This window comes from Rhinolophus sinicus, linkage group LG01 (assembly GCF_036562045.2).
Source record: "Rhinolophus sinicus isolate RSC01 linkage group LG01, ASM3656204v1, whole genome shotgun sequence".
NCBI lineage: Eukaryota > Metazoa > Chordata > Mammalia > Chiroptera > Rhinolophidae > Rhinolophus > Rhinolophus sinicus.
This window is the reverse complement of record NC_133751.1, coordinates 160669961-160684578: the sequence shown is the minus strand read 5'-3', so window position 1 is coordinate 160684578 and position 14618 is coordinate 160669961. Positions and strand designations below refer to the sequence as shown.

General features: G+C 36.3%; 1 long non-coding RNA gene across 1 annotated transcript in view; it reads right to left on the bottom strand.

The window, feature by feature from the left end:
• LOC109451261 (uncharacterized) overlaps window positions 1-12443 on the bottom strand; it is a 520178-nt gene extending 507735 nt beyond the window's left edge. The window contains exons 1-2 of the long non-coding RNA XR_012498202.1: window positions 11086-12443; window positions 5793-5905 (exon numbers count right to left, since the gene is read on the bottom strand). This is a non-coding gene — a long non-coding RNA (uncharacterized LOC109451261). The remainder of the gene's footprint in view (window positions 1-5792; window positions 5906-11085) is intronic.
• Between the last annotated feature and the right edge of the window lie 2175 nt (window positions 12444-14618).

Genomic DNA, 14618 nt, shown 5'->3' with positions numbered 1-14618 from the left:
CCGCACACTGCCTCACTCACTTGCAAACACTCACCTGGTCTCCAGTGGAGGGGTAACAACTCAAGAGGCACCAGAGACATACCAGGAAAGACTATTGTGTGGCTATGGGGCAAGAGCTGGAAGGACAGCAGCCATTCTTCCTCTGTGGAGCCTGCCTGAAATGTAGCCTACAGGAGGTTGCCATCTTTTCTAGGTTGAACTCTCCTCCAAAGTGCCAAATCTGAGGCCGCTTTGGTCTGGTAGAACCTGTGCACGTGCACCACCTTGGTGACACCCTGGATCCCCATCTCATAGAGCTAGTGCTGCATCACCAGGGGAACTCTCAGTCCTGGGTGCCCGCCCCACCCCACACGCTGTGGAAGCCTTTTACAGCAGCAGATGGCTTTCCACGACCTGGGGAGCTTTTCCAGGTGGGTAGTGAACTACAACTTGTGCCACAGCCTCTCTTGGATGACTCTCGAGGATCTGCAGGCCCAGGGTGAACACTGGCAGGCTGTGGTGTTTTCAGGGCATTTTGCAAAGTGGTCACAGGCTAGGCTCAAGAATTGAATTTGTATTAACTTTGTAAAAATCACCAGCCATGCCTCCTGACACCTGTCAAAATGGCTATCATCAATAAATCAACAAACAACAAGTGTTGGCGAAGATGTGGACAAAAGGGAACTGTGCACTGTTGGTGGAATTGCAAATTGGTGCAGCCACTATGGAAAACAATATGGAAGTTCCTCAAAAAATTAAAAATAGAACTACTTTATGACCCAGCAATTCCGCTCCTGGGTATTTATCCAAAGAAATCCAAAACACGAATTTGAAAAAATATATGCACCCCTATGTTTACTGCAGTGCTATTCACAATAGCCAAGATATGGAAACAACTGAAATACCCATCAATAGACCACTGGATAAAGAAACTGTGGTACATTTATACAATGGAGTATTACTTTGCCATTAAAAAGAACAAAATCTTACCATTTGTAACAACATGGATGGATGGATCTAGAGGGTATTATGCTAAGTGAAATAAGTCAGACTGAGAAAGACAAATACAAAATAATCTCACTTATATATGGAATATAACTAACAGAATAAACAAACAAACAGTAATAGACTCATAGATACAAAGAACAAACAGGTGGTTGCTAGATGAGAAGAAGCTTGGGGAGATGGGTGAGAAAGGTGAAAGGATTAGGAAGTTCAAATTAGTAGTCACAAAATAGTCACAGGGATGTGAAATATAGCATGGGGAATATAGTCAATAATGTTGTAAAAACTATGTATGGTGTCAGATGGGTACTAGACTTACCGGGGGTTCACTTCATAAATTATATAAATGCCTAACCACTGCACTATACACTGGAAACTAATATAAAATAATATTGAACGTCAACCATAATGAATACGTGTGTGTGTGTGTGTGTGTATATATATATATATATATATATATATATATACATACATATATATATGTATGTATATATATATACATACATACATACATACATATATTCATAGGATGTAAAGTACAGCATAGGGAATATAGTGAATGGTATTGTAATAGCTATGCACAGTGTCAGATGGATAGTAGATTTCTTGGGGTTATCACTCTGTGAGGTGTGTAATGTCTAATCACTATGTTGTTTTGTACACCTGAAACTAATTTTTAAAAAAAACGTTCTTTTTATTCTACAACAATCTAACTCCAAACAAAATTAAATGTGAGTTTATTCAACAACACAGTGATAATAAAGCCAAGATCACGGCTTTAACTTCTGGATGTGCCAATGGCATACTACAGAGAAAGGCAAAGGCATGAAATAAAGCTTAGCCCTCTCCACTTACACCTGCCTTAATGACGACTTAAGAAAAGACAAGGACGAGAGCAGAGAGTGCTACGCTTTACATTTAACAAACTTAACACCTACAGGGGAAGCATTATATGCTCATTTTACAAATGAAGAAACTGACTTCCCAAGGTCACATAACTAGGGAGCAGCAGTGCTAAGATTTGAACCCAGGTCTGATTGCTTCCAAAGGCTGCGCTTTTGCTAAAGCATCATGATGTCCCCACTAGACCCAGTGCAGATGGCTTACGGCAGGCCATCACTGCTAGCGGCTAGTCAGTTCGGTGCACATATCTGACTAGGACCAGAAGAGAGGTGCCTTTTCCCATTTGAAAGGGCAGCAGACAATTCTGTTGTTTTATGGGATGAGAAGTGCCCAAATTAGGATAAATCAGTTCTCACTAAAAGCAGCCATGGGGCACACAAGATCAGATTCGTACAAAAAGAATAAGACACATCATTTCTTTCATTGTTATTTTTAGATTCCTGTTCTCTGAGTTTTCCATACTAGCTTGCTAAAACATCAAGGTTAATGTCTCCATCAGGTTCCAACTTCCCAAATGACCTTTATCCCAATTACCCTTCCATGCAACACCTGCTTCAGAAAAATTAACCTTCAAAATGCTCCTGAAATGGGACTCTCCCAAACATCTGTACCCCTGAGAAACAAGTACCTCCCACTCATCTTCCACTCAGTTCTGGAATTAAACAAGTTAATTATGAAGTTCACTTGAGAGAATGAGAAACAAACATTAGCCAGGAAAACAAAGAGCAAGGGTGAGAAGGCTTATCCTACTGAGCATAACACCTACTCTAAAGCCTCAAATATCAAAACTGTCGTTTTGGTGAAATAAAACAGAACCATGACACAAAATTTAAAATCCTGCAGTAGACTCAACTGCTTATGAAAATTTAGTATATTCTATAGGCATCATCTCAAATCAGTAAGGAAAAATGGACTTTTTAATAAATAGCATTCGATTAACAGGAGAGCTATATAAAAAAAGATAATACTGTATATATTTCTCATGCCACATACCAGAAAAATTTCCAAGTAGATTTTTAGAAACCATGTAAGTACTGTGGGAGAACATGGATGAATTACTCCATAACTTGGATTAATTGGTAAATTTTGATTATATATATAATCCATATATATATATGGAGAGACTTTCATACAGCAAACAATACCATTAGAAAATACAAATGCAAAATGAAAAAACATTTAGCAACTTACACTGTAAAGGGCTAATACTCCTAAAGCTATGTATTTAAATAGAGAAGAAAATGTTCAATAACATGATAGAAAAATGGGCTAGCAAAATAAAGGAAAATGGCCTTCAGCGCTATGAAAAGGTATACAAAGATATTCGTAATAAGAGAAATGAAAAAGTAAAAGTATACAGATTCCTGGTACCAGACTTGCCCTCTTACTATTGACAACTAGAAAACTGTATAAAATATATGAAACAAGTATTTTCAAACACAGAACAAGCGGCACGTGACTATGATCATGGAGAGAAGAGAAACAATAAGGTGGACCCTACAATCACCCCAGTGTTTTGCTTAAAGGCACTTTAGGGGACGATGTTATATTATAAGGAGGGGGAAACCAAGCAGAGCAAAGTGGTCTCATCAAGTTAAGATGACAAAGACTGGCAATCAAGGAGGCTAAACTGGCAAGAATTTGTGGTACATTGTGCTATAGAGGAGAGAGCTATACAGGAAGAGTTTCAAGATCTGCACAGGGTTCCCTTGAATCTTTAACTGCATACTGAGTTAACATGAGGAGAGTAAAAACCTGTCAGACTCAAAGAACTAACGGGGAGTTTAGACTAGCCAATAGCAATAGTAATAGTAATAGGAGCTCAAAAAGGGCTGGGAGATTCAAATTCTTACCTACAGAATTTGAAATCTTGTTGGACTCTCAGGCTATTACCCAAGCAAGTTTTTCTTTATTTTGGTAAAAATTGGCAAATGGATTCTAAAAGTTATATAGAAATGCAAACGACTTAGAACCACCTAAACCATTTTGTTAAAGAAGAATAACATAGAAGGACTTACTGTGCCTGATTTCAAGAATTACTATAAAACTACAATAATCAAAACAGTGTGGTACTGGCATAAGAATAGATATATAGATTAATGGAACAGAAAAAAGTGTCTAGAAACAAACGTGTGGTCAATTGGTTTACAACAAAGGTGCCAAACTAATTCAATTGGAAAGAATAGTCTTTTCAACAAATGGTGCTACAACAACTGGATATGTGTATTAGAAAAATGGACTCTGAGCCTATGCATATGAAAAAAATGGACTCTGACACTCACAATGTACACAGAAATAAATGTAAAAGCTAAGACATTAAAATTTCCAGAAGAAAATACTAGAAAAATCTTTGTGGCCTTGGGGTAAGGAAAGATTTTTTTCTTTTAATGTAACATAGAAAGCACAAACCTGGAAAGAAAATAATAAGTTATACTTCATCAAAACTTACAAATTTTGCTCTCCCAAAATCACTCTTTATAAAATGAAAGGGCAAGCCACAGCCTGGGAGAATATATGCATAATACTGACAAAAGGCTTACAGCCAGGATATTTTTTTAATAAAATCTTAAAACCCAATTAAAATTGGGCAAAAGATTTAAACAGTCACCTCATAAAAGAAGACGTATTGGCCAGTAAGCCTACACAAGATACCCAACATCATGACATCAGGAAAAGGCAAAATAAAATCACAATGAACTACATACCACTCACGCACTAGAATGGCTAAAACTTAAATGACTGCCAAGCCCAAGTGATAGCAAGGATGTGGAGCAACTGAACTTCTCAAATATTAATGGTAGGATTGACATATAGTACAACCAGTTTGGCAAATAGTTTTAGTTATTTATAAAGTTAGAATACACTTACTATATGACTGAGCAATTCCACTCGAAGGTGTTTACCCAAACGAAAACCTATGTCCACTCAAAAACTTATACATGAACATGAATGTTCATAACAGCTTTGCTCAAAATAGCCAAACATTTACAACAACACAAATGTCCATCAACAGATGAATAGATAAACCAACTATAGTATATCCATACAATTTATAAAATAGATTTCAAAAAAATGAACAACTGATACATGTTACAACATGAATGAATTTCACTTAGTGTTAATTGAAAGAAATCAGACACAGAAGAGTACATACAAATGATTCCTACTACCTGAAATTCTAGAATAGGAAAAATCAATCTGTAATCATAGAAAGCAAATTAGTTGTTGCCTGGGACCAGGGGTGGGGTAGGGAATGAGGACTGACTACAAAGGGTCATGAAGAACTTTGGGGGATGATGGAAATGTTCTATGTGTTTGATTTGGGTGGTAGTCACACAGACGTACAAGGTCTATCGATGAAGTTTGTGAACTCGCCACCATGCGCTTACATTGGCAGCACTGTACAGTAAGGTTTCATAACGTTGGTATGTCAGTGTCTCACAGCTGTGTTGGTGTCAACATGTGGTGGTGTCTTGCTGAGTGGCATTCGTTATCGTTGTTGTGTGTTTCTGTGTGCCATCGCAAGAATGTCTGAGTTTCAATTAGAACAACGAACAAGCATTAAATTTCTTGTTAAACTTGGCAAGAGTGGAAGTGAAATCAGGAACATGTTAGTCCAAGTTTATGGGGATAATGCCATGAAGAAAACGGCAGTGTACAAATGGAGTAAACGTTTTTCTGAGGGGAGTGAACGCTTCACTGATGAAGAGAGGTCAGGGCTGCCAGTAACAAGCAGAACTGACGGAAACATTGCAAAAATTAATTGAATCGTGCATCAAAATCGTCGCTGACTGTGAGAAGCATAGCAGACCAAATAAATATTGACAGAGAAACAGTTAGGAAAATCTAACTGAAAACCTGGGCATGAGAAAGGTGTGTGCAAAAATGGTTCTGAGGGAGCTCACCGATGAACAAAAGCAAAGGAGCGTCGAAGTTTGCCAAGACCTTTTGAAGAGGCAAAACGATGTTTTGGGCCATGTTATCACTCGTGATGAAACATGAGTGTACCAATACAACCCTGAAACAAAGCGTCAAAGTGCGCAATGTAAGTCAGACAATTCTTCATGACCAAAAATGTTATATCCAAATCAAGAGTCAAAACAATGTTGCTAACATTTTTTTATATCGGGGGATTATTTATTATGAATTTGTACCAACTGGACAAACAGTTAACCAAGTTTACTATTTGGAAGTGCTGAAAAGGCTGTGTGGAAAAGTTAGACTAAAACTACCTGAACTTTTTGCCAATAATTCATGGCTCTTGCATCACGACAATGCACCACAGTTCTGTTTGTGAGGGAGTTTTTAGCCAGTAAACAAATAACTGTATTGGAACACCCTCCCTACTCACCTGAGCTGGCCCCCAATGACTTCTTTCTGTACCCGAAGATAAAGGAAATATTGACTGGAAGATATTTTGATGACATTCAGGACATCAAGGGTAATACAACAAAAGCTTTGATGGCCATTCCAGAAAAAGAGTTCCAAAATTGCTTTGAAGGGTGGGCTAGGTGCTGATGTTGGTGCATAGCTTCCCAAGGGGAGTACTTGGAAGGTGACTGGAGTGACATTCAGCAATGAGGTATGTAGCACTTTTTCTAGGATGAGTTTGCAAACTTAATTGTCACACCTCATATTTATTTTTCTAAACCTGAATCCTGTACAGCTAAAATGTGCATTTATTATACACTAGTTCCCTCCTAGCCACGATTTCATTTTCTACAGTTTCAGTTTCCCATGGTCAACTGCAATCGAAAAATATTAAATGGAAAATTCTAGAAATAAACAATTCATAACTTTTAAATTGCATGCCCTTTTAAGTAGTGCGATGAAATCTCTCACCATCCCTCTCCATCCTGTCCAGGACATGAATCATCACTTTGTCCAGCGTACCCACGGTATTTGCTGCCTGCCTGTTAGTCACTTAGGAACGTCTCAGTTATCAGATTGACTGTTAGGGTATCACACTGCTTGTGTTCAACTAACTCTTGTTTTACTTAATAATGATCTCAAAGTGTGAGTAGTGATGCTGGCAATTCAGATATGCCAAAGAGGAGCCATAAAGTGCTTCCTTTAAAGTGAAAAGGTGAGTATAGTACAATAGACCATATTCACATAACTTTTATTACAGTATATTGTTATAGTTTTCTATTTTATTATTACTTATTATTGTTTCTCTTACTGTGCACAATTTATAAATTAAACTTTATCATAGCTATGTATGTATAGGAAAAAACATAGTATATATATATAAACTTTATACATATATTTATATATAAACTTTATATATATATTTATATATATATAAACTTTATCATAAGTATGTATGTATAGGAAAAAGCACATATATATATATATATATATATATATATATATATATATATATATATATATATATGGTTCAGTATTAATGTGGTTTCAGCATCTACTGGTAGTCCTGAAACATATCCCCCTTGGAAAAAGGGGGACTAGTATATATAAATTATACCTCAATAAGGTTGATTTTTTAAATGAGACTGAAACACTATTTCTTACCTATCACATTAGTAAAATCAAAGGATTAGAAAACATACTTTGTTGATGAGACTGTAAAGGGAATAGCAACTCTCATACATGACTAGTGACAATGTAAAATTGGATCATCCGTAGGGAACTTGCCAATAGCTACCAAATGACCTATGCATTTACCTTTAATCCATATATCTCACTTCTAGCAATCTATTCCAAAGATACATTAGCAAACATATGGAAAAAATATATACACAACTTTTCATTAAAGTGCTGTTTGCTCTGCAATAAGATATAGATAGTGGGAAAACATCTAAGTACCAAGGGAATATGGTATATTCAGGACAGAGATACAAGCTAGACTTCTCTGAATATGCCTTATATTTCACACATATATATATGAATATACTTATATTTTTATTTACTACTTTTTTTTTACTGAAAATGCCTAAAACAATGATCAGTACAGTAGCAATGAGCGTCTCAATTATATTCTCTAAATACCATTTTCCACCAAAAAGAGCCAGAGTTATTAAGAGAGAGAGCTGATTCCAGGGGTCTGGAAAGGAAGTGTATAAATCGGTCACAATAAAAGCCAAGGAAGCTCCCAAATACTACCTCGGTCAAACGGACTCAGAAGCCAAACTAAAGAACCTCCCACTGGCCAAAGATGGAACAATTTGAGTATCAATAAACATGATAAATGCATGGATTGAAAAAGTAAATTCTTAAAAGTCCATTTGTTCATAATGATACTAAAAAAACCCAAATACATTCATTGATCATTGAAGGATGTTAGGAAACCAATTCACTAATTTGAAAACTGGTAAATAAAGAGAAAGAAGAAGCCATTAGCAAATCCAGACTACAGAAAGGCCATAGAATAAATACCTAGTTTTTTCAATACTAAATGACCAAAAAGTAAAATAAGGAAAGAGATGGAAGAGTTCTCTATAGATCATATAAAATTAAGTGACTCATTGACCTGATAGCAATGTGTGGGCCTTATCTAGATCTTTACTGGAACAAACATAATTTTTAAAATATCTTTATGAGACAACGAAGGAATATGAACATTGACTACATATTAGGTGATAGTAAGGTGTTACGGTCAATTTTGATAAGTGTGATAATGATATGTCATAAGATTTCAAGACAGTTCTTATCACTTAGAAATACATACTATATTTAAAGCTGATACTTGTCATCTAGAATCTAATTCAACTCAATGGCACACAGAAACAGTGGGAATGGATGGATAGACAGACAAGATTGTCCGTGAGGTCATTATTGTTGAAACTGGGCAATGGGTCAGGGAGTTCACTGTATTATTCTCTCTAGATTTTCATATGCTTAAAATTTGTCATAATAAGAAAGGTTTTTAAAGTACCATATGTAAACAGTTGAAAAGAAAATAGAAATCTAGATCTGGACATGTGAGCTAAAAAATAGACGTCATGTACAAGAGGGAGAGGATTTGGTGAAAGCTACAACCCAGGGTAAAGAACTACATTCCAAAATTCAATCTATGCAAAAAGTTAATAATAAAATAATATCTCATAAGTCATGTTTGGTGAAACATAAATAATCAATCAACCAATCAATCAGTCAATCATATGAGTACAATAAGACCATGAGGTCCCTGGAGCAGGAAGAGGAAAGCAGCATGTGGATCACAAGGAAACATGTACCCAACTAGAACAGAGGTAGAAACTGGAGATCTCAGTCTGGAGGGAATAGTTAGCAAAAAATAATAGGACAATGAGGATCTGAAACCAGGAAAAAGGCAATGGAATGAAGATGATGGAACAAATTCTAGAGACAAATCCTAACAACAGTTGACAATGTTTAACATTGAGATGAAGAAGAAGGAAGAGCCAAAGATGATTCAATTCAATTCAACAAATATTTACCAACCGTGAGTCTCACATGATCGCAAAGACCTGGCAGTCTAATTGAAGAGGTAAGTAATTAAAACAATTAACTATACTTATAGCAGATATTAACATGAAAGTTGTAGGAGAACAGAGATGAAGGAACAACTGAATAGATGGGAATAGTAACTGAGACGGGGAAAATACTGGAGGAACAGCAGTTTAGAAAGAACCGTAGAATTTGAGATGTTTATGGGACATAGGTTCAATAAGAGGTCACACATAGAGTTCATGTATCAGTATATAGGCAAAGACTCTAAAATAAATGGATTAGTTAAATTTGTTGGAAGTTTAAAAATGCCATCTTTCCACTTTGGTCCTATAAAGACAACATTTGATTCTATCAACATCTTCATCAAGTTTCTTTTTTTGTTTTTCAGTTAAATCTTTCCTGGATGCTAAGTAAATTCTGATTTAATGCTACTATATAGACTTTCTGAAATCATCTGAACCTAATGTCAAATTCCCTGATGCACCGTTTATGTGCATCATTTAAGATAAATTAAACAATTTCTTTGTAAATGCTTGTCTCACTGCACTTATCAGTATAGCTATAAAAAGCATAGTGATAATGGCTACCTTCAAAGAGAAAAATGTTATTTCAAAGATGGAAAAGTAATAAATCTTTGTTTTAAGGACTATGTAATGAGTGAAGGCAGAGGCAGCGCTGCTGATGTAACTGAATGGAAGTAACTTTTCCAAATGAAAACAAATCATATTTCTCTTCAGAAATGTTTGTACTCAATTTCTGAATGCCCTGTTTTAGAATTTATAGTTTTATTGAAAAGTCTGGGAAATTGAGAAACTGTCTCTAAAGTTCATTTATCAATTGGTCCAAATATATGCAATAGAGCAATGTTATATATGGTTAAACTGTAACACACGGTTTTCAACATCAATTGACATCAGGAATTCAAGAAGTAAAAAGTGCCATATGGCATTCATTTCATACTATAAAGGGGGACAACACCATCTACTATTTAATCACCATTCACAGGAATTTTCTTAGGTTGAGAAAGAAATCCAATAATAGCATATATAAAATTAAAGATGGCTAGGAGATATCACTGAACATTTGCATATTAATTTCCTAAATTGATTAGAAAACATAAGAAAAAGTCTTAGAATGAGCCATTTTCATCTTATACACTTTTATATATCTTTATAGTGACAAATGGGTGTCTATATTCTCAAAAATAATCTCACCAATTGAACAATGAACTAAAGTTGAGTAATGGTATAGATGGAGAGGTTTGTTTAACTATCACCTCCCAAAGATATGGAATGGAAGACTGCCCCAAGATCCCATCCCCTAGGATGCACATTTTTATTTTTATCTAAGCAACGTGCATGATACAGTACATGACTAAACATAATCCAATTTGATTTGTGTTTCCATGGTTCTCCAAAGAACAAATCTGTAAAATGACAACATGTGAAAGCTTAACACAGTGATATAAAATGGCAGTGGCACGGTTCATATCTTAAACTGACAAACTGATGGTGATTATTGCAAGGACAATGCCCTGCATATGTCAAACGATTTGCAAATAATTTATGTCACCTTCCCCTCCATTATTGTTTTTGCAGAGGACATAAACTGTGTCACCAATATTAAACTGTCTGCAAAAAGAGCCGAGCTCAGCTTTCTCTTCTCTGAGAACGCGGAGCCATCTGTACCCAGACAAACATGCATATGGCCATCATTTGTCCAACATCTTACACAGTGTGAAGGTTTTTTACTTGAAATGCCAACCTGGGTGGCAGATGATGTATGTGTTTCCTCAGTCCTGTGATTACCAGGCCAGTGCCGCTGTGCCGCGCTCTCACCTCATCAGTTCCACAAGCTGCACTCCAAGGTGTGTGAGGCATTTGCAGCAATATGGCTTCTGACACGCACGGAGGTGGAGGCGTCCTGGTGTGAATATCCGACTCCAGATTTTGTTCCAATCAGGGTCAAAGTCTGACCCGCAGAAATTAGTGTGGGTAGAGATTTAGGACTCAAAAACAGCAATTTGAAAACTGGAATGAATATATTTTGATAAAGGAGAAAGCAAAGGGCACTCACTATCCCCTGCTTAATTGTTGTGCCTAATGCCTTAGAAATGGCCTGCATTTTGTTCCTTTGGAGGAAAATGTAGTGTAAAGCATGCTTGTTAGCACCAGGTGTACATAGAAAAGGTTACACCTACAATTAGAAGGTGTAATTAATTTTAGGGATTTGCCATTACTATAGATGAGAGTAAAGGGAATTGTCACCCTTACAAAAATAAATGACAAGGCAGCTATCCTACAGATCCAATACAGAGTTTTAGGAACACTTGAATAGGATTTTGATTGTGTGTGTGTGTGTGTGTGTGTGTGTGTGTGTTATATGTCACAAATGCATGCACACAAACACACACACACACACACACAAAGACTGGGATCCTAAAACATAATTTTTTTTTTCTTTTAGGAGGTATCCAGAATCCAGACATGCAATTCAAGGCAGAATACAGTATTTTTCTCTTACTATGATCCTCTATTTCTATCAGGGAGGGAGAGAGAGCAATAGAGGAGAACTGAGTTTAATGATTGTCCCAAAGGGATCTGTTTAGACATTAAATAGGTTTTACAAAAACCTCAGGTCTTAATGAGTTATGTGTAAATTCATCAGAAACATATGGATTTATTTTCCTATAAAATTCTCAGGGACATAAAATATCTCCCCAACCTCCCTTTTTCGACAGGTAGTCGGGGGGACTAAAAGAAGACAAGTGATATTTAGTTCTTGTCCTGTACCACTTACCATATTTGGCCATAAACAAAAAAGTTTTCAAACATGGACTTTGAAAACTCAAACAAAAATACGTAATTTTTAAAAAAGAAATAATTTCTCGAAATTTATGAAACAAAAAAAATCTATGTACTTACCAAAATGAAAACATATCCCACCTAAGACCAGTTATGCTTACGAGAGAGTAAGTGAAATAGAAGCCATCAAGACCATCTTAGTAGTGACTCAATGTGATATGATTTCCAGAAATTGAATTCTCTCAATTGAAGACAACAGGCAGTTAACATAATTTCCATCAATATTTGCCACTTCCGATTACCTGTAATTGTTTCAATTAATGACTAGAGGGAAGAAAATGGAAACATACATATGTTAATAATAAAATTACAGAAAAACAAACATAATGGATTTTGTGAATTTACATTTGGGGAGTTTGTAAGATGAGGCCAGCAGCCCCTTAGCAGCTTATCCTGACAAGTTTAATTTATATGTTTTTAAATGAGCATTTGTCAAGGTTGGGAGAACTAAATTACATCCAGTTTACCCCCTCCTCTACCCCCAGGCTTTTTGTTCTCCTATATCCTAAAAAATACCAAGGATATGGTTAATAAAGCTCTCTGTTTTGTACAGAAGTTTCTTTGAGAGATTCATTAAATTAGAATTGTGAAAATTAATGTCTTTTTAAACTGCCTACTGGACCTTTCTACTTGGATGTCCAACTCAACATATCCAAAACTGGCATCAAAATTGTCAGTCTCATGAATTTGCTTTTCTATCAACTATACCCTTTCTGCCATTGAGGCTCAAAATCTTTGATGTTACTTTTTCTTTTCATCTGTTTAGCTATGAACCCTATAAACTTTTCCTTCCAAATTTTTCTCAGATCTGCCCCTCTATTTCCTTTTCCTTGGCAACCGTCCTAATCCAAGTACTCATTACCTCAACTTAAGTTAAACAGGCTTTCATTTTTGTTTCCTACTGCACGATGCAGATGACACATCACTTCCTGATCAATCTTGCTCAACAGCCAATTTAATCATATCTTATTCTTCTTTCCAATAAAAATAATACTTTGGATTTGTGGAATGCTTCAGACCCATCAAGGCTGTGAAGCAGCAGAACAGGTAGTAACATTTCTGTTTTGTACATGAGGACGTTAAAACTTAGAGAGGGCGGGCCTTGCCTGAAGCCACACATAGCTACCAATGGGAGCAGGAATCCGACCCAAGGCTTTTGACTCCAAGTTCAGAACAGCGTTCTGTCTAGGATGACTGCCACGTTGCCTAAATGTCAAAATTGCTTAAGTGCCCTCAAGATCTTTTGTCCAAATCGAGTCCAAATTTACACTTATAAGTTCATCTTTCATGGCTACCATACAGAAACCTTCTGATCCAACTGCATTGATTTACCTACTGTCCATGAATTTGCTGGACACTCTACTCATGCTGTGATCTTCTAATAAAAGTCTTCCCCGATTCAGAGTCTACTTACCTACCTTTTAAAACGCAATTCCATTTACCTTCTCCATGAAGCTTTTTACAACTATTCCATTAAATGTCAATAATTGTTCACACGTTTAAACTCAGTGTAATTATTTTTTATTTGTTGTTTTTTTTGACTAACACTAATTTGGCCCGAATCCCCTTCTGAGGCAGTGCCTTTCTGAGGACTCCATTTGATGCCCATGTGTATCAGGTGACTTTCCATTCTGATGGGAATGCAAATGATTTCTAGCCCTCTACGAACTCTAACGATGGTTCTACTTGCTCTTTCCCAATAGTTCTTTCCTGAGTCTTGGTAGTTTCTTCATATACCTGTGATGATCAATACAATACTCAGCTGAAGTCTAGTGGCGGAACCCTCTCTAGAGGTCTCGCTCCATGCAGTTCTCTCCAGTACTCTGCTTTGGGAATTCTAGCCACCTTGGTTGGCCTTCTTGAACTCTGAACTCTGTCTTCTCAACTCAGGGAATCTACCGGGCCCTGTTTTGTTCCCCTCTCCTGTGCTACAGCCCGAAAATACTAAGCAGAAGCTGGGACAATTGAAAGGCTCACTTTGTTTCTTTTCACGCAAGGATCACTGTCCTGAAATGACTATTGTTTCATGTCTGAAAACCACTGTTTCATATATTTTGTCTGGCTTCTTCAGTTCTTTAAGGCAGGAGAATAAATCCAGTCCTTGCTGCTCCCATCATAACAGGAAGTGGGCTTTCTTAGATAAGCATTATGAAATATAAAGATTGCTCTAGGAGTCAAAGTGAAAATAAGCTTTTCTTATTTGGAATTCTCAAAAAACAAAATAAAAAACAACAAAATGAAAATTTATCCTTTCTAAAATAAGCCCTTCAGCAATGGCATTCAGTTCAAAGTAGAAAAAGTAAAATTCATCGACTCTTTATTTTAATCTTTATTTTATACACATGTAAGGAGGTAATTCAACATTTTAAAGGTAATTTACACAATCTTTCATATTTAGTAAAGGTCACAAAGAAACATTGTTTCAATAGACAG